The following is a 26,979-nucleotide window of genomic DNA, read 5'->3' on the forward strand; positions in this document are numbered from 1 at the left end:
CAGGTCCTAGTCTCAGGAATGCTACTCATTGCACCGCAACATGTTCAAGTATCCATGCATCATGATAAAGTTGGAGAAAGTGAGGTCTGCAGATGCTGGAGATCAGAGCTGAAAAATGTGTTGCTGGAAAAGCGCAGCAGGTCAGGCAGCATCCAAGGAGCAGGAGAATCATGAAGGGCTTATGCCCGAAACATTGATTCTCCTGCTCCTTGGATGCTGCCTGACCTGCTGCGCTTTTCCAGCAACACATTTTTCAGATCATGATAAAGTTACAAAGCACAAGAGGAGGCCATTCGGCATTTCTGTGGCTCTTTGAAAGTTACCAATATAGCAGCATAAGAACATGAGCACGAGCAGGCCATTCGGCCCATCAAACTTATTCCAGATTTAGTAGGATCATATCTAATCTATCAATCTCTGCCGTAAATAAATGACGCACCACCCCCCCTCAATGCCGTCTGGAGAAGAGAATTTCAATGACTCATCAGCCTCTGAGAGCATCTTCTCCATGTTCAACTTAAATGAAAGAACTCTTCTTTTTAAATGGAGATTGTTCCGGATTTTTATCTTTTAGGTGGGTAGTGGGAGTTGCGAAAATTGCCACCTTAGTCTGTCTACTTCAGGAGATGGTAACGGCTTGGACAAAATTTTAATTTTTTAATTTTATTTTCCCGTACTACTTTAGCTAACTGTCTTCATCTATCTTCAGGACATTAGTTGCAGTCTATATTTCCCGTCCTCAAACAGAATGTGGAATGTGGATCACTATAACTGAAAAACTGCAAGGTCTGAAAGTGGATAAATCAGCTGGTCCAGTCGGGCTACACGCTAGAGTTCTAAAGGAGTTAGCTGAAGACATAGTGGAGGCTTTACTAGTGATCTTTCAGGTACCACTGGAGTCAGAGAGGGTCCCAGGCGACTGGAAAATCATTAATGTAACCCCCCCCCCTTTCAGAAGAGAGTAAGGCAAAAGATGCGAAATTATCAGTCATTGGTAAGATTTTGGAGCCCATTGTGAAGGATGAGATTTCTGAATACTTGGAAGTGTATGGTAAAATAGGGCAAGGCCAGCATGGTTTCATCAAGGGGAGGTCATGCCTGACAAATCTGTTAGAATTCTTTAAGGAGGTAATGGGCAGGTTAGACCAAGAAGAGGCAGTGGATATTATCTGTCTGGACTTCCAGAAAGCCTTTGATAAGGTGCGGCACAGGAGGCTGCTGAGTTAGATAAGGGCTCATGGTGTTAGAGGCAAGGTGCTGGCATGGATAGGAGTTTGCTGTCTGATAGAAGGCAGAAAGTCCTTCTCAGGATGGAAGCAGGTGACTAGTGGTGTTCCACAAGATCAGTGTTGGGACCACGACTTTAAATAACTAGCTGAAGTAACTGAGGGCATTCTGGCTAAGTTTGAAGATGATACAAAGATAGGTGGAAGGACAGGTGTATTAGATTAGATTAGATTACATTACAGTGTGGAAACAGGCCCTTCTGCCCAACAAGTCCACACCGACCCGCCGAAGTGAAACCCACCCATACCCCTACATTTACCCCTTACCTAACACTACAGGCAATTTAGCATGGCCAATTCACCTGACCTGCACATCTTTGTGACTGTGGGAGGAAACCGGAGCACGCGGAGGAAACCCACGCAAACACGGGGAGAACGTGCAAACTCCACACAGACAATTGCCTGAGGCGGGAATTGAACCCGGGTCTCTGGCGCTGTGAGGCAGCAGTGCTAACCACTGTGCCACATTGAGTAGGAGGGAGGCTGCAGAAAGGTTTAGACAGGTTAAGAGGGAGTGGGTAAAGTGGCAGATGAAAAACAATGTGGGAAAGTGTGAGGTACAAAGAATAGAGGCATGGACTGTTTTCTAGATGGGAAGAAAATTCAAAAGTCTGAAGTGCAAAGGGACTTGTGAGTCCTAGTCCAGGTTTCTCTTAAGGTAAACTTGCAGGTTGAGTCAATAGTTAGGAAGGCAAATACAATGTTGTCATTCATTTCGAGAGGACTAGAATATAAGAGCAGGGATATACACCTGAGGCTTTATAAGACTCTGATTAGACCACATTTAGAATAATGTGAACAATTTTGCCATACCTCAGGAAAGATATATTAGCCTTGGAGTGTGTCCAGAAGTGTCCAGAATGATCCTAGGACTGAAAGGCTTAATGTATGAGGAACAGTTGAGGACTCTGGAATTATACTCAATGGAGTTTAGAAGGATGAGGGGGAATCTGATTGAAACTTTCAAAATACTGAATGGCCTGGACAGAGTGGACGTTACTGGAAGATGTTACCATTGGCAGGAGAGATGAGGACCTGAGGGCACAACCTTAGAGTAAAGGGAAGGCCCTTTAGAATGGAGATTAGGAGAAACTTCTTTCACCAAAGAGTGGTGAATCTGTGAAATTCATTGTCACAGAAGGCTGTGGAGGCGAGGTCATTCAGTATATTTAAAACAGAGATAGCTAAGTTCTTGATTGCCAAGGAGATCAAGGGTTACAGGGAGAAAGCATGAAAATTGGGTTGAAATACCTGTCAGAGTCGAGAGTGTAGTGCTGGAAAAGCACAGCAGCTCAGGCAGCATCCAAGGATCAGGAGAATCGATTTTGGGGCATTCATCAGGAATGAGATTTCTGGGCCAGGGAGGCTGAGAGATAATTGGGAGGGGGGTGGAGTTGGGGGGAAGGTAGCTGGGAATGCGATAAGTAGATGAAGGTGAGGGAGAGGTGATAGGTCGGAGAGGAGGGTGGAGAGGATAAATGGAAAAGGTGATGGACAGGTTAGGAGTTGGTGCTGAGTTGGAGGCTTGGGACTGGGATAATGTGGGGGGAGGGAAAATGAGGAAACTGTTGAAATCCATATTGACTTCCTGTGGTTGCAGGGTCCCAATGCAGAATTTGAGGCATTCTTCCTCCTTGCGTCGGGTGGTAAGGCTTTGGTGATGGAAAAGGCCCAGGACTTGCATGTCCTTGACAGAGTGGGAGGGAGAGTTGAAGCATTCAGCCATGAGATGGTGGGGTTGGTTGGTGCAGGTGTCCCAGAGATGTTCACTGAAACGATCTGCAAGTAGGTGTCCTATCTCCCTGATGTAGAGGATAGCATCTGCAGTCCTCACTTTCTCCTTGAAAAACCTATCAGCCATGATTGAATGGTGGAGCAGACTTGATGGGCCGAGTGGCCTAATTTCTGCCCCTGTGTCTTATGGTCTTGTGTCTTATTACCTGGAGGATCCTTTATGAAGTCATTTTGTCCATAAAAGGCAAACTTTGGAGAGTTATGAACTTATTCAATTTTTTTTTGGATAGCTATTATTGTCTGTGCTTCCATCACTCTTTCAGACAGTGATTCAAATCACAACAATTTGTTTTGTAAGAGACAATATTGCATGCACAAGTTCTTTGTCAATTAACTTTAAACTTCTAGTTAATGTTCTTTCCACTCTTGGAAACAATTTATCCTTACTTGCTTAACAAACTTCCTCACAACTTTGAGCTCCTCTACTAAGTCTAGTGTTACTGCGTGTGATGGGTTCATGTGGTTTAATTGTGTGCATGCATTCATATGTGTGGATGTGCCTACATGTATGTGCAATCGTGCATGTGTACAAGCTTTTATGTTCAAATTTGCATGTTTGTGAATATGTTTGCACTTGGAGGGCAGTTACCTCATATTCCTAATATTCTCTATTGCTATTGAACAGTATTAACATCAGCTCATCATTGTTAAAATAAAATTCTTCAGAAAGGCCAGATGTGTATCCTCACCTTCAACTCTGGCAAGTAATCGCTTGGAAAATGCCTAATTTCTACCAGATGTGAGTTGGATTCTGTAAATAGATAGGTCACAGCATCCTGCACAAGTTGACCCTGGTAAGAATTGTTTTCAGGCCAGTGACAATTACACTAGCCAATCAGAATGCAGGACCACCTGGGCAGTTTTATGTTGGCTCCATGTTTGTTAATTTGCATGGCAAAGAATTAAAGGAGTTTTATTTTAAATCATGTTTAATATTACAATATTTGGTGTACAAGATAATCAACTGCTGTGAAGGGTGTACATGCTGAGCTGCCTGCAACCAAGCCTTAGCTGGGGAATCTAGAGGTCAGAGTCATGGAGGAAGTTAGTTTTAGCTTAATGACAGGCTGGGAGCAGTCAGGGTGAGATGGCTGAAACACAGGGGACTAGAATATAAGAGCACACCTTTACTTTGTTTTTATCTAACCACTGCATTTGCTTCTGAATTTAGTGTGAGTGTGATGTGGATTTATTTAAAGGGACATTGCAAACATAAAGGATTTAAGAGTTCGGGAACAAGAGTTGTAGATTTTGTACAAAGTTAAAAATCACACAACACCAGGTTATAGTCCAACAGGTTTAATTGGAAGCACACTAGCTTTCGGAGCAACGCTCCTTCATCAGGAGCATCGCTCCGAAAGCTAGTGTGCTTCCAATTAAACCTGTTGGACTATAACCTGGTGTTGTGTGATTTTTAACTTTGTACACCGCAGTCCAACACCGGCATCTCCAAATCATAGATTTTGTAAAGTAGTCCCAGCAAGCCTCCCTCAGGTCAAGGATACCCTATCGCAGATTTAATGCTGTGTATAAAGATCCTCAGGGAGATATTTATATCTGTTTGTGCGAGAAAAGAATTCAACATTCAACTACGTCCTGATAGATGTAGCAAAACAATTTAGACCATCCAGTTCCTTGTCTTACACCCAAGACAAGACAGCTCAGTATAAGCAGGAGATCGACGTTTCGGGCAAAAGCCCTTCATCAGGAATGGGCTAATGAAGGGCTTTTGCCTAAAATGTTCATTCTCCTGCTCCTCGGATGCTGCCTGACCTGCTGTGCTTTTCCACCACCACATTCTTGAATCTAATCTCCAACATTTGCAGTCCTCATTTTCGCCTAGCTCAGTATAAGTAGCAATCGTGCTGATCTGATCTATCAAGAATGTAAAATGGAGATCAAACTAGCCAAGTAGTGAACTTGGCTTTCCAAATCATAGAAATAATGTGTAAAGTACAGAATTTACATACATTTTGAGCTAATATCTTTCACAGAATCAGGAGTGATAATTCAGTAATTCTGGAAATTTTGGGTCACTATTTTTAACCCATTTGATTTGAGCTGCCCTCTTGTCTCCTTTTCATCGGCTATTTCCAGGAAGCCCTGGAAACCTGTGACCCACATTTGATTCCCCCAGCCCCCCTGTTAAAATTGCTTTTACTGAACTGCTTCATGGATTTAAATTGCCAGTATCACTGAAGAAGGCTTGCTCACACAAAGCCCAAAGCGCTGCAGTTAAAGGTACAAGTTGGAGAGAGTCAACCTCCTGCTACACTGTCACTATCTGGGCTTTTAATCACTAAGCCATGAACAGCCAATGTAGAAAGTGAAGCTGACCCTGTCTCCTCTCCCCATCCTTCTCCCCCTCCACCCCATCCTTCCTCTGTCTCAGAATAAGGACTCAGCCATTTCAGTCTGAGGGGGATAAATTTCTTCGAAGAGTTGTGAACATTGGAATTCTTTGTCCCAGAGAGGTGTGAATTTTTAGTCATTTAGCACATACAAGACATAAATGCATGGAAGCACAGCCATGATCTTACTTCTTGGCAGAGAAAGCTTGGAATGTTAAATGGTCTATTCATGCTCTTGTTTCTTTATGATTGGCAGAAACTTTTCGTCCATTGATTGATTGGTTTATTTGTTGCTGTAGAAACCAATCTCATCAACCACCTCCCTTTTTGGTGCAAAACATTCTTTGTATTTTTCCTCCTTTATAGCACAATACATCTCCGATGGGTCACAGAGTTGTAGAGATCTCCAGCCTTTGGCCCATTGTGTCAATGCCGGTGAAAAACAGCCACCTAACTATTTTGGTCACATTTCCCAGCAATTGGCCCATAGCCTTGTATGCTTTGGCATCGCAAGTGTACATCTAAATACCTCAGGGCTGGGGGACTTGGACTCTTCGTCGCAGCGCAGACCCAGCATGGCAGTCTCTCGTCCAGCATGGTGATCTTTTGGCTTGGCATGGTGTCCTCTCAGTCCGGAGTGACATCCTCTTGGACCAGCTCGGCTGTCTCCCAGCCTGCTGTGATGATCTCCTGGCCTGATATGGCGATCTCTCGCTGGCCCAGTGTGACAATCTCAGCCCAACATAGCGATCTCTCGCAGGCCCAGTGTGACAATCTCAGCCCAACATAGCGATCTCTTGCTGGCCCAGTTAAACAATCTCAGCTCAACATAGCGATCTCTCGCTGGCCCAGTGTGACAATCTCAGCTCAACATAGCGATCTCTCGCAGGCCCAGTGTGACAATCTCAGCCCAACATAGCGATCTCTCGCAGGCCCAGTGTGACAATCTCAGCCCAACATAGCGATCTCTTGCTGGCCCAGTATGACAATCTCAGCCCAACATAGTGATCTCTCGCTGGCCCAGTGTGACAATCTCAGCTCAACATAGCGATCTCTCGCAGGCCCAGTGTGACAATCTCAGCCCAACATAGCGATCTCTCGCTGGCCCAGTGTGACAATCTCAGCCCAACATAGCGATCTCTCGCTGGCCCAGTGTGACAATCTCAGCTCAACATAGCGATCTCTCGTAGGCCCAGTGTGACAATCTCAGCCCAACATAGCGATCTCTTGCTGGCCCAGTGTGACAATCTCAGCCCAACATAGCGATCTCTCGCTGGCCCAGTGTGACAATCTCAGCTCAACATAGCGATCTCTCGCAGGCCCAGTGTGACAATCTCAGCTCAACATAGCGATCTCTTGCAGGCCCAGTGTGACAATCTCAGCCCAACATAGCGATCTCTCGCAGGCCCAGTGTGACAATCTCAGCCCAACATAGCGATCTCTCGCTGGCCCAGTGTGGCAGTGTCCTATCCCGATGTCAACTATTGGCGTGGACTGGGTTGGAAGGACTGTTCTTCTGAACATTTTATTTCTTTATTTGTCTATTATATTCCTATGATCTATAATGCAGGACTTTTTATTTCTTTATTTTTCTAATTATTTTGTTTCCCTAGGAATTTGTACTTATGAATTTATACCTTTGAACCTAAGATGGTGCTGTATGTAGCAGCTTATAAACATTTCACTGAACTCATGTGACATGTGACAATGAAGCTAATACTAATTCTAGTTCTTAAATGTTATGAGGGTTTCTGTCTCTTTCACCCTTACAGTTGCTAATGCTCATCACCCTCTACGTGAAACATTTTTCCTTCTATGTAGGAGTTCTTGGCAGTCTTTATTCATGCAGTGTTTATACGAAATCAGTATTGCTCCTGAGAACTAATTGTTAACCACACTCTGAAGTATGTTAACAAGGATATTGTTTTCTGAGTGGCACACCTCCCAGCTTCCTGACATCAAAAGGATGGAACCTACTTTTAACATCTGTTACCATAGAAACTGCCAAATGCCCATTTATTTCATTCTTTTCATCCTTAATTCATCATACGGATTGGGCAAGTGTTATTTTTGATTCCTTATTTTGTACTCGATCCCTCTAAAATCTTGGCCCTTCCTCCTCCAGCCCTACAACTCTCAGGGAACCTACACTCCAGATTTTTGAATACAAAGAACTAGGTTTACAGCTCAGTGCAAGTTATGGTGCCATCTTTTCAAGGCATTAAACCAAGACTCCAATCGCAGTTGGATTCAAAAGATCCCATGGTACTCATTCAAAGAAGAGAAGGGCAGTTATCCCTGGTGTCTTGATAATTAGTTAACCCTCAATGAACAACATTGAAACAGGTTATTCTAATAAGATAACATTATATTACATCATACAATATCTCATTGCTGTTTATGGGAGCTTGCTGTGCACAAATCAGTTGCTACATTTCATTATGCTTGTAATATTTCATTGGTTGTCCAGTGCTCTGGGATAACCTGAGATTGGGAAAGGTGTTAAATAAATGCTTGTTTTTCTTCCTTTTCCTTGAATGCCTAATTTATACTGTTCACCCATTTGTGACCATGCCTGCAGTTGCTGGCTTGCAAAGTTTGGAATTCATTGCCCAATTCTACCCAGAGACAAATTATAGCCAGATTTTGGGCTGACCTGTCTGGGTGCACACTGCAGTAGTGGCTCCAATTCCACTCTCATCCTCATACATTGTTGAATCATTCTTCATTTGAGTGCATCTGAGTTGAGGAGTTATCCTTGACCACAGCTGCTGAGAACTCGACAAGCCAGGGAATAATTTTTGATATTAAAATCTTGTAGAGTCTTTCCAATAAGATTTCAAACTGAAGTCACATCTCTTTCAAGTAGATACACAAAATATCTTCTCATTATGTTAAAGAAGAATCGGGTGTTCTCTCTCCAGTCTTCTGGTCAATATTTATCCCTCAGCCAACATCACAAAAGCAGACCAAGTACATCTCTACGACTCTATGCTATTTGTAGGATCTTTTGCATTTACCTCATATAGTACAACACTGGAGTATCCTCCTAACATTTGCTCTCAGGTTTCTGGAGTGGGACTAGAACCTATAGCCCTCAGAATACAAGGTGAAAGCTCTACCCATTGAGCCATGGGTACGAAAGCAGTATACCTCAGAAAGTATGAATAAGTCACGTGGCCACCATGAAGATATGTGTCCTCAAACAAATAAGCAGCGCATGAGTGAGGTTGTCATCATCAGGAGGAGAAACTGTTCTTATAGATTGATTGGCTGTCTTGCTACTGCCTGATTTATATCTCCAGCAGGGATGTGTAGTAAACTGAACATCCAGGGTACAATGGTTAGCTGACACTGATAGTTCCCATGTGAAATGTCCCCATCTAGTGGTACTTCATTAGCTGTACAATACTGTAATATCACAAAGGGTTCATTTGCGCACAGCAAAGTATTAAAACCTGTGAATATTTTAACACATAAGACTGGCACCAAATTTTTTACCATTGATCTTCTCTGTCTTATTTTGTTTCTCATTTGCTGTCAATTTCTTTTGATCTTTCTATTTTCACTTGCACACTCTTAATCCGACTCTGTTGCTTTAGCTCCCTCTTGCTCACTCTTGTTCTTCATCACTCTCCACATCTCTCTCATCTCTCTCCCATCTTGTTTCTGTTCCTCTCTTGATCTCCTTCCCTTCGATGGAACTTGAAGTTCTTCCCCAGGGAAGGTTTAAGGGAAGGGATGGGGGCATTAATCAGGTGGGATAGTGGTGGGTGGCTTACCCCACTGCCTCCTGACCTCTTCCTCAATTAAGTTCACAGAGTAGAGATTTGTTTATGGAAGGCCTTCATTCCCAACAATCCCAGGTGGAGCCATTAAGGAGGAAATTAATGTCCAGTGAGAGACCTCGTCCCAGTGCTGCTGGCATTCACTTGATGGCAAGCAAGGATGTAGCAGGATGGGATCACAATAATACTGGGACTATCCATTTTAAATACAAAATTGATTACATCACACTTGCTCTTGTTTATGTCTGTCCATCGGCTGCAGTTTTATTCATTTGCTTAATCTATCAGTCGTTCATTGGTAATCTTGTTCTCTGGTCTACAATATTGATTATCCTACCAATTTGTCATCGATAGCAAACCTGAATATATCTGGAATTTCAAATAAATGATATCCACTGATGTTCTACATCGTATAAATTTCTTACCTTGACCAGAAGATGAACTGGACCAGCCGTGTAAATTTGATGGCGACATTAGAAGATAGGAATTCCATGACACAGAGCTAGGTGGGAGGGTAAACTGTGAGGAGGATGCGGAGAAACTTCAGTACGATTTGGACAAGTTGGGTGAGTGAGCAAATGTTTCGCAGATGGAGTAAAACAGAGACAAATATGAGGTTCTGCACTTTGGCAGCAAGAAGGATGAGGCATGGTTGGGAAATATTCGAGGTGGGTCACAAAACGTTGATGACTAGACACGTCAGTCTAACAAAACCCAAGCCCACTACAGTCAGTAATTTTGCTGGCCACCACTTCACAAGGATGTGGTGAGGTTCCACAGATGCCTGTCACACCTATCATGTTGTGGGGAGACCCCAACCCGCAATAAAACATGCACCTACAATTCATGTGCCAGCTTTTGGGGAACCATTCAGTCAGGTGTTAGTGGACTGTGACCCCTGTTTTGATGAAAAGGGAGTTCCCAATGTAGACTTACCATCACAGACATAGCTATTCATTTTCCTGAAAATATCCCTCTGAGAAAGATAATCCATCAAAACTGTCATGAGGAAATCGACCCAATTCTTCACCCATTTTGTGTTTGTGGAGTTTATGAATAACTGGGTGTCACCCAGCATACATCCCTCAGTGTATCACTCAGAGTCACATGGAGCATTAGAACAGTACCATCAGACCTTAAAAATAATGATTAGGACATCCTACCACACTTACCTCCATGACTGGGATAAGAGATTAGATATTCATTTGTTTATCACCAGGGACTTTCCCAATGGGTCTACTGGCTTTATGCTATTTGAGTTAGTTTATGGACACCAAGTGTAGGTCTCTGAACCTCCTCAAGGGGAGGTTTTTCCAACAAAAGGAGGAAGTCACCATTGTTACACTACATAATAGAATTACTGGAGCGACTCTTTCGAGCCTGTGACATGGTCAGTCATCTCAGTTCCAGGATATCTCTGCAGGAGTTATCTTCAGCTGCTTCATCAATGACCTTCCCTCCATCATAAGGTCAGAAGTGTGGATGTTCACTGAAGATTGCACAATGTTCAGCACTATTTGGTACTAAAGCAGTCCATGTCCAAAGATCTGGATAAGAGCTAGACAAAATTCAGGTTTGGGCTGACGAGTGGCAAGTAACATTCACATCAGGCTATAACCATCACCAATAAGAGACAATCTAACCACCACACCTTGACATTCAATGATGTTGCCATCACTGAAGCCCCCACTATCAACATCCTGAGGGTTATCATTGACCAGAAACTCAACTTGGCTCACCATATAAACAAAGTGACTACAAGAGCAGGTCAAAGGCTAGGAATACCGCAGGGAGTAATTCAAGTCCTGTCTGTCCAATGTTTGTCCACCATCTCCAAGGCACAAATCAGGGGTGTGATGGAATACTCCCCACTTCCCCATATGAATGCAGCACCAATAACACTCAAGAAGCTTAACACCATCCAGCACAAAACTTTTTTGGCACTACATCTATAAACACCAATGCTCAGTAGCAGTAGTGTATACTATTTACAAGATGCACTGCAGGAATTCACCAAAGATCCTTAAACAGCACCTTCCAAACACACGACCATTTTCATCTAGAAGGAAAAAGGGCAGCTGATATATGGGAACAAGTTCCCCTCCAAGCCACTCATCATCCTGACTTGAAAATATATCACCATTTCTTCACTGTCGCTCGGTCAAAATCTTAGAATTCCCTCCCTAATGGCATTGTGGGTCAACTCACAACAGGTGGACTACAGCGGTTCAAGAATGCAGCTCATCACCACTATCTCAAAGGCAACTAGCGACGGGCAATAAATCCTGGCCAGCCAGCAATGCCCATGTTCCACAAATGAATAAATAACATGGAAGTTGGAGGAACAACACCTCATCTTCTACCTTACAACCGTCATCCCCCGACATTGAGTTTAACAATTACAGAATGTGAACACCCTCGTCCTTGTTCATTAAGCCCAGGTTCTGTTTTGTGTGGGCTGCTCCCAGTATAGTCAACCTATTTTCAACCATTTACACTTCTATTAGCACTATACAGAGCAATTATCTCTCTCTCAGGTAATTGCCAGCAATCTCTTTGTTTGCCTATCCCCTCTGTTTGTCTGTCTGTCTCTTTCTCTCTCTCTCTCTCACACTCTCTCAATACCATCTCCATGTACTGTATTCTCTCTCTCCCACACCCCCACCAGCCCCATCCCCGTCATCAACACAAAAACCACCCTCTATTTTTCAGTTCTGATGAAGGGTCACTGGACTCAAAATGTTAACTCTGTTTTTCTCTCTACAGACACTGCCAAACCTGTTGAGTTTGACCAGCATTTTCTGGTTTTGTTTCAGATTTCCAGCATTTGTAATTCTTTGTTTTCATTATTATCACACTCAGTTTGGAGTCTGTCAGTTCCAGTGGGCTCCTCACCTCATTATAGTTTTATTTCAAAGATGGATGAAAGAGGACACCAGAGACAAATTTAGAGAAACTGCCCTTGAGATCAAAACAGAGTACTTCACCAAGGAGCCTGAACGAAACTAGACCAAATGGGAATCAGGAATGAAGTTCTCCACTGGTTGGAGTCATACGTCTAGAAAAAAGAAAATGCTTGTGGTTTTCCCTCAGGGTAGTGTCCCAGGCCCAACCATCTTCAGCTGCTTCAGTGGTGACCTTCACTCTATCTTAAGGTCAGAGTTGGGGATATTCACTGATGATTGCACAATATCCAACCTCATTTAAGACTCCTAAAATACTGAAGTAAGCCCATGTCCAATTGCAGCAAGGCCTGGACAACATGCAGACTTAGGCTGAAATAACATTCATGTTACACTTGTTCTGGGAAATAGCCATTTCCAACAAGAGAGAATCTAATTTTCATCCCTTGACCTGCAATGATGATCCCATCACTGACTCCTACTATAAACATCCAGGAGGTCATCATTGGCCAGAAACTTAACTGCACATAAATATTGTGAGCGCAAGTGCAAGTCAAGAAGTTGGGAATTATGTGGCAAGAAATTCTACTCCTGACTCATCAAGTTGTTCACCATCTACAAGGCACAAGTCAAGAGTATGATGGAATACTCCCCACTAGCCTGGATGAGTGCAGCTCCATCAACACTCAAACCTTAACAACACCCAAACCTTGACACCATCCAGAACAATTCAGTCCATTTGATTAGTACCACATCTCAGGCAATGAACATCACTCCATTCTCCAATGCTGCACAGTAGCAGCAGTGTGTACCATCCACAAGATGCACTGCAAAAACTCACCAATATGATAGCAGCTTCCAAACCCACAATCTCTACTACCTACAAAGGTAAGGGCGACTGATACATGGGAAATTTTACATTTCTTTTTATGCCACAGATCAATTGAACTCTGATCTAAAATCCTGGAACTCACTTCCTAACAACGCTATGGGTTTGCTAAAATTTCATGGACTGCATTAAATCAAAAGGCTGTTCACCAGGATCTTCACAAAGGCAATCAGTGATGTGCAATAAATTCTGGCCTAGCCATCGTGTGAATGAGCATTTGAGCATTTAAAAAAAATCCCCCTTCCCTTGCCATGAATGTTAATTAGTTTGTTAAATATTATTGACTCTTTATAAAGCCATATTGATTCTTTCAAATATGCTTAGATTTCTTTAAGTGCTCACCCGATCTGTTCTTATAGTTTCCAATAACTTCCCACAACAAATGTTTGGCTAAGAGGACTAAAGTACCAAGCTCAATCTCTCTCACATTTTTATAACGTACTTACATTTGGAAAAAACATTCAGTCCAAGTGGACATTTAATGAATCAGGAATGTGTTAGAAGTTTACTGTTAAAGTAGCTGCTATTTCCTCACCTTCCTTTTAACCTGAACTGTGAAATTTAAGCATACAGACAGCCTAAAAATCATGAAGCATGGATTGTTTATTTCACTATCACCAAGCCTTATAATCATGAGGTAATTTGAGGTTAAACCAGGAAAATAGATCATTTGGATATATTAAACCTTGAATTCATATTGGGTTGAGGAAATCCTTTCTCTGTCCCTCCCACTCTCTGTTGTCCCTCTTTCTCTCAAGAATCCTGAGCCTCACCAAATCACAATACCTAATACTATCATCATTTTGACTGAAAATTATCCTGTACTTCGTTAGAATAGAAACAAGCTCCCTTCTCTGAACCTCTTCCAATTTGCCAATGTCTGTCTTTAAAATCAGGTTAGAAATATCTCCTCCAGTCAGTCCAATGCAGCACTGGCAGTTTCAAGGACAGATATGGGTGTCTTGATTGGAGAGGAACACCTTTGTCGCTGAAATTAGTAATCTTCATGGTACATTTGCCATTTTTCCCATAGTGAGAGAGTGGCTACCAGGGGTACACCAAGTGGAAGCTCTGTTCCATGTGATGTGACACCCTAGCAAAGCCTGATGATGACAGTTGGAGATGGCTGGCATGAGCCTTCAAGAGCAGTAATGTTGCAGCAGGTAAATGAACAAGTGATTCCCTGCTTGAACAGTTTAAGGGTCCATTAAGGGCTAATTCAGCATGAATGCGTGGAACAAAGTCAAAGACTACTGACTCCCAACAGCCGATCTTGTAATGTGCTGCTCATTCTAATTACCATACATGCTTTCCAAGGATACCCAGGTATCTCTTAACACATTCAACCTGAACATTTTGCTTAATTGCAACTTTCTTACTTTCATTGGGTTATTAATTGAGTCGTGGTCTACTCAGAAACCCCAGTACATGAATAGTGTGATGGAGAATAGATGGAGTAAGCTCAATAATGCCACAATAGATGATGTCTGACCCCTGCAAAACAGAGACCCAGATGAAGGAAGAGACATCAATCGCTCCCTCATCTCTCAAAGGTGCTCACATCACACAAAATATGGTAATAGCCACACTTCTACACTTGTGTCATTTAGATATGATGCCTGTACCTTGCCAAATTTAATGTTCATTGGAGGATAACTCCCTGTTTCCACATCAAAGACTGAACCTTTTCCTGAACGAGCCCTCCATACCCCACCCCTACCACTCTCGATGGGAGGCCCAACTAGTTAAATGTCTGGTAAGAAGAGAATGCACTGGACAGGGATCCCATACTGAATGATAATGGTGGCTGTAGTTGTTGAAGGCAGTTTTGTTTGATATGTCCAGCCTTGCCATAATTCCAAAACCTCTTTGCAGCACACCTTGGGTGGAATCATCCCTGAGGCATATCGTGGAGATAGAACAGCAAGGACTGGATCTGCACTCGCTGTGCAATAATCTGTTCCAACTGCTTCTTCAGTCTGCGGTCTGCATTCCCTTCTGACTGACATTCTCCTCCCTGCTGTTAGCCTCTTTCCTCAGGTTAGCGTTCACAATCTTTCCCTACGATCTGAATGATGTGATTCCGCACATCACCAATAGATAGCTGAAGTTTCTCATAATTAAGCCTTCTCAGCTCATTTTGTATCCATGAGGCAATCATCAGCTACCTGTCCCAGTTTGATTTCAAGGGAGGATCCAGGAGGATGATGTGTTTGAACAACTTCACCAGCTCCAGGAATACGGTTATCAGATTGTCTCCTTCAAGTTACTTGCACTCAATAAACTTCTGCTGCTCATCAGTACCTTGAAGATCTGCTGCGGATTTCATTAACCATCAGTACCAGTTCCTAATATTTCCTGAAGGGCTTTCCCACCTAGACATTGTGCTACAAATGCTTGCTGTTCTCTTGTCTTAAGGCCACTGTAGACCAATACCGGCCGTGCATCCTTAATGCAGTTCTCAATGACCAGATCAACGGGTGTTTCTGGTCTTCTTGCAAATCTGTCCAGCTTCCTCCTCATCACCAATTGGAATATCCAACCACAGGTATCATTTCCTTTCTCCATCGCAACAACAGAGTGCACAAAGGGAGCCTCTGACTAGGGTTGGCTTAAAGGTCTGATTGCCACTGAGAATACCTGAGCACCCAATGATACTGGAGCAGCTTCTGCTTCCCTCATGGATATTGGCCCCAGTTCCTCCACTAACGGCTCCATCTTTAAACTCATTCACTGTGACTTGTGGTTTGTGCCGTGGAACTCTGCAGACTACATCAGAAATGAAGGATTTAAGTACACAACTGGCCTGAAGGTTATGAAATAGGTATTCTTTACCCTACTGTTATCGTGTTTTTCCAAATGAAGTTAAACCAGAAATGTTGAGTTTTTGTGTGGAGTTAAATTTCTGGTTCACATCTGATTGAGGAGATCCTTTGTCTGACTCTTCCTCACTCCATGGCGTCTCTTTCTGACAAGGATATCCTTTGCAAAGACATTCTTTCCTCAAGAAATGGTCCACTTTACAACTTGAGCTCCCTTTCCCAGTGCCCTCGCTCATTATTGTCACCTCCTGACTTGTTACATTTAAAATCCCTGGATTAAGAGAAGTCAGATCCCGCGGGTGTCTAGGTCCTCCTTTCTCCCTCCTCTTACAGACAATGATGTTCTTCACTTCCTGTGGTAGTGAATCCCATATTCTCACTGGCCTTTGAGTTGTTTCTCCTGAATTGGTTAAGTTGATTTCTTAATGACTACCAAACGTTCATGTACTCTTGTTTTAGACCCCCACAACCCCTCACAACTGGAATCATTTTCTCCACATACACCCTATCAAACCTCCTTATAATTTAAAAAAACTCGATCAGTTAACCCTTTAGTTTTCTCTTTTCCAGAGAAAAGAGCCAAATCCTGTTCAGTCCTTCCTGGAAGCTACCATCCTTGTTGTTTCCTGTATGTTCACTGGTTTATATCATTTGATTGATCCTCTTTTGCCATTAATTGAGGTTGGTTCCCTTCAGTGCACCCCAGTGATGGCCTTTTTCAGGGAGCTAATACAGATTCCTAATTTAAGTTATCTTGAATCTCTTTTGAGAAGTTGAAGCAACTCATCTGACTTAGTCTATCTCCCTAGTGGGTCATTGTGGAGGCTGATATTCTGCATCTGTCTCTAGAAATCTTCTGTGCGAGGGCAGAGCAAACTCTCAAAATAAAGGTTCTGCATCCCAGCTACTTCATTCATTGAACTTGGAAGAAGGAAGTAGATCAATGAAACTACTGAGGTCTCCCAGAGTCAAGACCTTAAGGTTCATCTCCATTTCCCAGGCCTCTGGCAGGTTCCCATTACAAATACTTCAGAAGTTTGACAGAACTACAATAAATTTGGGCCTCCACCCTCAATTAAACCAAACTTCTGTCACAGAAAATATAGCCTAATATATCATATTATGATGGCACCACAAGATGGTGCTGTGATTACACTCTACAAACAATACCAAGCACTTCAGGCATCGCGTTTGTGACAAACTATTGGAACTTGTGTCATTGATATGTCCACTGATTTTTCTCTACTGCCAATTACAACAGAGGATTAATATGAAGCGTGTGCGCTGCTAACCTCAACTTGACTTTTCTGATTGTGGAACCATAGCGAAAGATTCCAGTTGGCACTGAGTGGTTATTAATCATTGTGACACCTCATTCCTAAAATCCTGAAAACTGGGAGAATGTAGGAAAGACAGATGACATATTAGCGTGTATATTTACATCTCTAGGGAAATAAGAAAATAAAGTCTGAAACCACAAGACAATAGCAGCATCAGGTAGAAAACGAAATGTATGGATATAGAACAAAGCTTGTTGTAATATATACATAAATTATATATACGTAATATAGATTGGAATGTTAAAGATGCTCCAAAAGTATCAGTTTTCTTTAAGAGAGACCTGACAATTACATGATGAAGATGGAAACTGGATGAAGAGGAGGATTCACTGGAAATTACAATTAAGGAATACTTTTAACGAAGAATGAAAAGAAATTGTTTTCAGAGGGCAAGAAGACTACCATTGGAATTTTTTTCTGACATTAACTTGTGTTTAAGTTGAGCTTCAATAATAGCTGGAATTAATTATGTTTTGCAGTACTAACTACTCCTGGCCTTGTAGTTTGTTACAATACTGCCACCACTCCTCATTTCTACTCTCTCTTTAAAAGGACAATAATAGTACAGACAGGCCCTGGTTGAGCATTGTAACAAAAGGTCAAGAGGTTAGAAGCTTACAATGAAAGCTTATCCAAATGTAATGAAAGTATTATTACCGGGATGATAATACACCCCAGCTAAGGACCTACTGAAGCCAACTAACTAAACATACAACTGCAATGAAACACAGACCCTAACCTGTGGAGTGTGGTGGAGAGCTTTGAACCACTATAGCAATCCTCTTTTCAATGCTGAAGTTATGGCCTATCTAACTGATGGTGGTTCAGTGGTTAGCACTGCTGCCTCATGGCGCCAGGTACCTTGGTTCGATTCCACCCTTAGGTGACTGTCTGTGTGGTGTTTGCATATTTTCCCTGTGTCTGTGCTGGTTTCCTTCAGTGCTCTGGTTTCCTCCTACAGTCCAGGTTTGATGGATTGGCCATGCTAAATTTCCCATAGTGTCCAGAGATATGCAGGCTAGGTGGATTAGCCAGGGGAAGTGCAGGATAGGGCAAGAGGGTGAGTCTGAGTGGGATACTCTTTGGAGGGTTCGTGCGGACTTGATGGGCTGAATGGCCTGCTTCCACACTGTAGGGGTTCTAATTCGCAGTAGGAGAAAATAAACTTCTATTGTCTCAACAAGAAGCTGCACTTGTATTAACAACAAGTTGTAGTTTACTCTACAATACCAATAGGTACATTAGCTAGTTAGGCATAATTACAAAGACTATCAAGCAACAGAGGTGACATGTCTGGCTCCATCAGGATATCATGCTTGACTCCTTCTTCTCCACCCATAGACTCCTTAGACTGGGTGGAGCTTAATGCAACTTTAACATTAACTCTTCAGAAACATTAACATATACCGGTACAACATCTCCCACTGGTATTTTTTATTTATAGTTACAGTTATACATTCAGGTACATAGCTACATTTGCATTTACTGCTACCCCAAATGCCCTTCCCTTGAATTACTAAATTTGTGCTTTCATAATTCTTGCAGAATGTGCTCTCTTTGGTCGTGGAAGATTGATAGGTTTTGGTGTGAGGATCATTAACTTTGATCCTGTTCTTGATTTTGGTTGATCTGTAAACCAATGTGCTCATAACATCTTCACTGATTTGCCCCAATCAAACATTAATGGTTAATTCTTCAGCAACAAGACAAAGTTCCTGTGGTTTCTCTAAATAACTCCCTCAGTTCAGATAACATACAATCACTGCTGGCCTGTTGATAACTGTACCATTCCAATTGACGTACCATATCCATAACCTTGGCTCAAATGTGGTTACTGTCATACACTGCATTTCAATTATAATGAGTAGCCTGCTGTTCCCAATGAGCATTTTTATAGACCTGTGGAGTCAACAGAGTTGAATCTCCAATTTTCCTTCACCATCAGTAAGTCTGATGGCAGTAAGCCATACTGGAGTGGGATTAGGGAAATTGGTCATTTAACAAGGCTATATAAAAGTCGACATTTTGTTGAAAAGGGATCTGATTATCTGGACTCCATGTTCAGCTTTCCCATTCAGCTGTGGGTATCTCAGTGAGCTGGTAACATGTTCAAATCCACAAGTAACAGCAAACTGGCTGAAAGACTCATTATCAAATTGTGGTCTATTATCTGACATAACCATATCAGGATCCCATGCAACGTGAAAATTTCATGGAAGACCCTAGTGATTACTTCGGTGGTGACGGTATATATCTATCCACTATGAAAACTAATCAACAACAATAAGACAAGATGTAAATATGTCTCTTCCCTTTAGTTCGCAAGGTCTATTGAGAAAGTAGTGGGGATCAGTGGCTGTCCATGCCCAATCCTGTGAATAACACAAGTTTCATAGTCAGTTTTTATTATTTGTTCATAGGGTATGGGAAGCACTGACTCAGTCAACATTTATTGCCCAGAGAGCAATTAGGAGTCATAGAGTCATAGAGCATAGAGATAGACAGCACAGAAACAGACCCTTTGGTCCAACTCATCCATGCTGACCAAATATCCCAACCCAATCTAGTCCCACCTGCTAGCACCTGGCCCATATCCCTCCAAACCCTTCCCATTCATATACCCATCCAGATGCCTTGTAAATGTTGCAATTGTACTAGCCTCCACCACTTCCTCTGGCAGCTCATTCCATACACGTACTACCCTCTGCATGAAAAAGTTGCCCTTTAGGTCTCTTTTATATCTTACCCCTCTCACTCTAAACCTCATGCTCTCTAGTTCTGAACTCACCCACTCCAAAGAAAAGACTTTGTCTATTTATCCTATCCATGCCACTCATGGTTTCATAAACCTCTATAAGGTCACTCATCAGCCTCTGACACTCCAGGGAAAACAGCTCCAGCCTATTCAGTCTCTCCCTTCAGTCCTCCAATCCTGGCAACACCCTTGTAAATCTTTTCTGAACCCTTTCAAGTTTCACAACATCTTTCCGATAGGAAGGAGACCAGAATTGCACGCAATATTCTAACTGTGGTCTAACCAATGTCCTGTACAGCCGCAACATGACCTCCCAACTCCTGTACTCAATACTCTGACCAATAAAGGAAAGCATTCCAAATACCTTCTTCACTATCCTATCTACCTGCGACTCCACTTTCAAGGAGCTATGAACTTGCACTCCAAGGTCTCCTTGTTCAGCAGCACTCACTAAGACCTTACCATTCAGTGTATAAGTCCTGCTAAGATTTGCTTTCCCAAAATGTAGCACCTCGCATTTATTTAAATTAAACACCATCTGCCACGTAACAGCCCATTGGCCCATCTGATCAAGATCCCGTTGAAATCTGAGGTAACCTTCTTCACTTTCCACTGCACCTCCAATTTTGGTGTCATCTGCAAACCTACTAACTATACCTTTTATGCTCGCATCCAAATCATTTATATAAATGATAAAAGGTATTGGACCCAGCATCGATCTTTGTGGACTTCCACTCAATCACACCGTTGAGGGGCTGGAGTCACATATAGGCTATAACCAGGTCAAAACAGTAGATTTCCTTCCCTAAAGGACATTAATGAGCCAGATGGGTTTTATGATAATGATCACTATTACGGGAGCTTATTTTGAATCTATGTTTCTATTAAACTCAAGTATCACCATATGCTATACTGGGATTTGAACCCATGACCCAGATCATTAACTCTGGGGCGATTAGAATACTAGTCCAGTCACTATGAGCCACCATCTCTCTGCCTAAGGTAGTCAACTTTAATTTCCTTTAAGATACCTGAGCTTTGGCTGTACATTTGGTGATCCTTAAGTGCCACTGGTGTATCTCATTTAGGATACCATCCACAGTGAAGCTGGGCTGATCAACCTTTCATCAAACAATGGGGATAAAGGAGTCTGTTTCCAGATGGCAGCCGGTGATTAGTGGAGGTCTACAGTGATCAGTGTTGGGGCCACAACTATTCACATTATATATTAACAATCTGGACGAAGGTGATTTATGATCGAAAACTGGTAAGTTGTCTACAATGGTGAATGGTAGTCAATGCTCAAAATAACTCTGCATGACAACCCACTGGGCCTTTGGATGGTGTCCCGTTGACAGAATGCCAACAAACTGCAACATATTCTCCATCTTCCTTTAGTTTCTGAATTATTTATTGTGTCTGGTTTGTGTTGCTGGTCACTGTGGCCTGAGTTTCACCAATAAATTCCTCCTCAGCCATTGTAAGGCTGTTGACGTTCGCTCTGGTGAGTGCATCTATCATTGTTTGCAGCTCCCCCTGCATATGTTTGTTCACATTGTCAAAGCGTATAAGATGAGACAACAACCTTTGCATCATGAGGCAATTGTTTTCTTACCTTAAAGTGAGAGTAATGATCTATGGACCATTGCTATGAGGAACTTCAGGTCAAGGAAATAGTCTGAAAATCCCATGGAAATCTGTGTGACTAAGAGGCCTCCTTCTCAATAAGTGTACAATCTTGTCCCTGTGTCTAACATTGTGCTAGAGGAATGAAGTTTCCATACCCATTTGGTTGCTCCTGTGCCTGTAGCTGAAGCATCCACAGCGATGATGATTGAAAAGGATAAATTGTAATTGACCAGGATGTCTGTGGATCTTTTGGAAAATATTTTCCTGATACAAGTTCCAGTAGCATCCTTGCATCTTCTTGAATGATTGACTCAAGTCATGGTTACCAAACGAAGTAAGAATCTCACCAACTGCTTGACCACACCTGGAAATATTAGCAGTTCATGACCTGATTTCTGAATGGGGGAGTCTTTTACCAGCCATTTTGTTTTTGTCAATCATGTGTCCTAAGAAGCAACTAGCCACCTTGTCATTAAGGTAAGCATTTTTAAACTGCTTGAACCAATTGGTCATGTTCTTTGACTATCTCCCCATGAATCAATTTGTCATCCACATGGTATATGATCCCTTTGAAACCTTATAATCCATTGGACGTAGCGTGCTGGCAAACCTCCAGAGTTGAGACAATTCTGAATGGCAGTCTGGTAAAGCCAAATCTCCAAATCAGAATCATGGATGTAGTAGGGATTTTTGATTGCTTGTTTAATTACACATGCTTAAATATATTGCTAGCAATGAGTTTGATTAAAAAGAAACTTTACTTTTAAACAATTTGGCTGCACTTGCATTGACTGTGAACTTGGGTATCTATCCCTCACTACCACCTCATTGAAATATCTTAAGGCAATGCAGAAGGATCCATTGGTTTTGGGTATGGTAACCATGGCCAAACACCATTGGTATTGACACCAGGGAAATGATGCCTATTTCAATCATTTCCTCAAAGTTGCTTCTGAACTTGATTCATTAAGACAATGTTTCCAAAACTGTTTTTCACTCTGACCCCATTTCTACGTTGGAAAATTGGCATTTAGGGTATGCCATTTCAAAGGATGTTGCTCCTGTATTGCTCTATTTATTCAACATTAGAATTAATGTTATGGGCTGAACACATCTTCTTATTCTAGAATGATATTTCCTGATTATGGATTATATATGCAACCTCTGACACCCTGTATGACTGTGTTATATGTAGGTGCCTTTAACATTGAGAATCATATAGCTTTACCATACATCAATCAATGATGACTTTTGCTTCTTTAAATAACATTTGTTTTATGAATTCCCTGCTCTTGTTCAAAGACAAGGGATGGTACCTTTCAAGTCTACCGAAGATGGCTAATGGAATCTCAATTTAAGGTCATCGTAAAGAAGACACCTTGGACAGTACAACATTCCCGCATTTCTGCATTGAAAGTCAGCCTAAATTGTTGTGCTCAAATTCAGGGCAGGAGTTTGAACTCAACACTTACGTTTAGCATGTTTATTTTATTCCATTAACTTATTCATCGTGATTTGATTCCAAGTCAAGGTTGGCATATGGCTTGAAAAGAAACTTGGTGGGTTTTTGTTTTGTTTTTTTAAAATTTATTCATGGGATTTCTACCTATCTGGCATTTATTGCCTATCCCTAATTGTCCTGAAGCAGATGGTGGTGAGCTGCCCTCTTGAACAATGGTGTAGTCGTTGATCTACTGCCCTTGTCCTTTTAGATGGCAATCTGCCACTGTGATTTGGGCTTTTGCCCTCAGAAAGGTATTTGTATGAGATAAGGCAATTTTTATATTAGATTCCATATATAAGAACCTAAAGTGAGTACAGTAGTACTGAAAGATTTAACAGACTCATATCACTGATCCATATTCGAGATGAATATTCTATAATGCAGTCACAAACACTTCAGTATCAAGGCTAATTCCAAACTATTCAGTTATGAACAATGTTAAGCTTTCATTCACATCTCGTGCTTCAAATAGCCCCAGTTATGGTGGAGGTTGAGATCATCGGGTCACATGTCATGATACAGTGATGATATGATGTCTCTTAAAGGTGTGCTGATATATTGAGACATAACACAGCAGTTGGTAGAGGCCATGGGTTTAGAAGGTGCTGTCAAAACAGTCTTGATGAGTTACTACAATGTATCTTGTAGATGGTACACACTGTTGCCACCCTGCACCAGTGGTGGAGTTAGTGAATGATAAATGGGTGCAAATCAAGCAGACTGCTCTGTCTCGAGATATTGTTAATAACTGCAATTTGTTGGCCCAAGTTGCATCTTGCTATTGGTGTTCCACAGACATGTTAGGGGACTGCCTGATATAATTGGGAATGAAATTTCACTGAAGGAGAAATTTTCTAACAAAAAAGGCGCCATATTGTACCAAAATTGAATAGTTTACAGAGCATCGCAACATGAACAAAGATTTAGTGAACTTAAACATAGACTGCTGTTCCTTAATATTACTTCTACTTCAAGTGTTCAATGTTACAAGTTTGACGTTGTCTTTTTGACAACCTGCCTAAAGATGGGAATATTTTTGGAAACCCAGCTCTCTCAGAGCTAAATTGAAGTAGGAATTAATTGCCAAACCTTAAGTTAGCTGGCATTTGTAATATGGGGAATGAAAGTTTGGTGTGGTGAATAAGTTCTAAATTCTAACCATGAACTTTTTAAAACAAATATTAAGAAATAGCACATCCGGATAGAAGGTTAAAAAAATCAAGGAGTAAAAATAACAAGAATGTTTAATATTTACTTTAATATTGAGCTCACCCAATACTCTACTGTCTGTTTCCTGACTCACACCGAATCCTGTGCTCACTGAACTTCATTGACTTTCTGAAAAGCAACACTGTAACTTCAATGGTCATCCTTGTTGTCAAATCCCTCCATGGCCGCACCTCTGCATATCTCTGTGACCTCCTCCTGCCACACAACTCTCTAAGGTATCTGGGCTCTGCTCATGCCTGTCTCTGGAAGATCCCTGATTTTAAATGCTCCACCAATAGTAGTTCTGTTTTTAGCTGTCTGCCCCCTCAGCCTCCTACCTGTCTCCTTTAACACGTTCCTTAAAACCTATCGCTTTAACCAAGCTTCTCACTACCTATCCTAATATCTCCTTACGTTCTTTAATGTCTTGAAGACTTCTTCCAAGCTCTTTGGACACTTTATAATACTAATATTGTTCCAAAATTGTTGGTGAACTGAATATATCTGGCTGTAGTGAATGATGAACAGATATGGTGCTGAAATATGGGACAGCATGCTAATTAAAGTACTTGGCTTTAAATGTGTGCTTTAATTAGCTCTACACTCATTAGCACGGCTGTAGCCTTATTCAGGCCTGCCATTCAGTCACATAGGAAGTGCATTGTCAGGTGCAAAGTCAGAAACATCTGGACCAACACTTAATACAGACTTAGTTTAAGCCCTCATATCCTGTTTGGTTTGGTCACAGTGCTTCACGCAGAATCATAAAGCAGTGGCACTCAGCAGGGCAGCAGACAAACAACAGAGCAACTGTTCAAGGAATTGATTTTATGATTTTACAGAACTCAGTGCTTGAAATTCAGAGAAAATGTGTAACGTAATACTGGTTTGTATAATAAGGATGGTCTTGTCAGTTACGCAAATGGTGGGTTAGCAACAGGACCATAAACCATGAGAGGACAGCTCAAAGGGCAGCCCCTGACCACTTTGAGTGTGCATTAAATCATATCTGCGCTGCAGATCTTCCACTATGCTGTTTTAAATGGGGCTGTTGTGATATTCAGCTTTTTGAAGTGTGGCAGATTACTATTTTTAAAATATTCTGTTAGGATTCATTGAGAGGATTCAGCAAGATTTTTGTCATTTTGGTCTCAGCTATTGGACTTCTGAGAAGCTATTAATTATTTTCCCCACATTGGGAATAAGTTTGTACCAGATATCCCACTGGGCCAGAATTTACCACAGCAATATTGGAGAGGATTTGTGCGCAACTTGGATAAAAACTTCAGATGACCATGTGGTGATATCAACTAGGAGAAAGTGAGGACTGCAGATGCTGGAGATCAGAGCTGAAAAATGTGTTGCTGGAAAAGCACAGCAGGTCAGGCAGCATCCAAGGAGCAGGAGAATCGACGTTTTGGGCATAAGCCCTTCTTCAGGATTCCTGCTGCCTGACCTGCTGCGCTTTTCCAGCAACACATTTTTCAGCATGTGGTGAAATGCACAGCAGCCCACCCACCATCTTACTAGTTCCTCTACCACTTGTGCACAGTAGCAGCAGTGTGTGCCATTACAAAACATCCCCAGCCTCCTTCAACAGCATCTCCTAAACTTGTGTCCTCCACCACCAAGAAGAACAAAGACAGTGGATGGATAGGAACACCACTGCCTACATGATCCCCTCCAAATCCTAAGGAACTCTAATGCCTTCCCTTCACTATCACTAGGTCAAACATCAGAAATTCTTCCTAACTTTATTGTGTGTATACCTACATTCCAAGGACTGCAACAGTTCAAGAAGGTAGCCTATTATCACCTTCCCAAGGACAGTTAGGGATGCACAATACTGGCTTGCCCAGCAATGCATACATTGAACAAACTAACACAAGAAGTCATTTGCGTCCAGAATACATTTTGGAAAATCTATGTTGGACTCCTTCAAAGTTATCATATCCTCCATAAGTTGTGGTGCTAAAAGCTACTCACAGTACAGCAGGTATGGTCTATTTGAACACATTTCTTCACTGTGGATTCTCATGCTTCAATGATACTTAGATTTGTACAGTACATCAGCCTATTTTCTTGGCAAAACAACGGTGAGGTATTGGCACTTGCTCCCCATTATTTTGAACATTAATGATGCAACAGCATTCAGGCAAAGAACAGATACAGGGCTAAACATGGAAATCCAACAGTTATTCTCAATGTTGTGCCTCCCGACTGTTAGCTGGGCAAAAGCAACATCTCACTGTCTGACTGGCCAGTGTTTGCAAGGCCCATACCGACTTAACCCACCAGAGAAAGCTAGAGTTGAGCTGAAGTTACGCAAGTATACCAGTCTGGCGCCATATATGGTCCACACACATTTAATTAAGACTGGATTCAGACATAGCTGATTATCCTTTTTCCTGAAAGCCAGTAAAATCTTTACAACTGCGTGAACTGTAAAGCAGCTAGCCAGCAATATAATCCTTGTGTCGGCAATAATTCTAAAAAAGAAATTGAGCCATACATTCTCGCAGTAAAAGGTCAAACCAGCTGTGCAGTATCAATGACAGCAAGTTATCAATTTGGGGGCCACTCACTCTCAAATCCCTAGTTTCACTTTTCCCTCAAAATATTTACTAATTTCAAAATTATTCATTCATCCGACTGTTTTTACTGTTTGATCAAAAAGATTGAATTTGCTATTCCGCAAGGAAATAAATG

The sequence above is a fragment of the Chiloscyllium plagiosum genome, unplaced genomic scaffold, assembly GCF_037043375.1.
Source record: "Chiloscyllium plagiosum isolate Xiang-an unplaced genomic scaffold, Cpla_swu_hap1 HiC_scaffold_2, whole genome shotgun sequence".
Lineage (NCBI taxonomy): Eukaryota > Metazoa > Chordata > Chondrichthyes > Orectolobiformes > Hemiscylliidae > Chiloscyllium > Chiloscyllium plagiosum.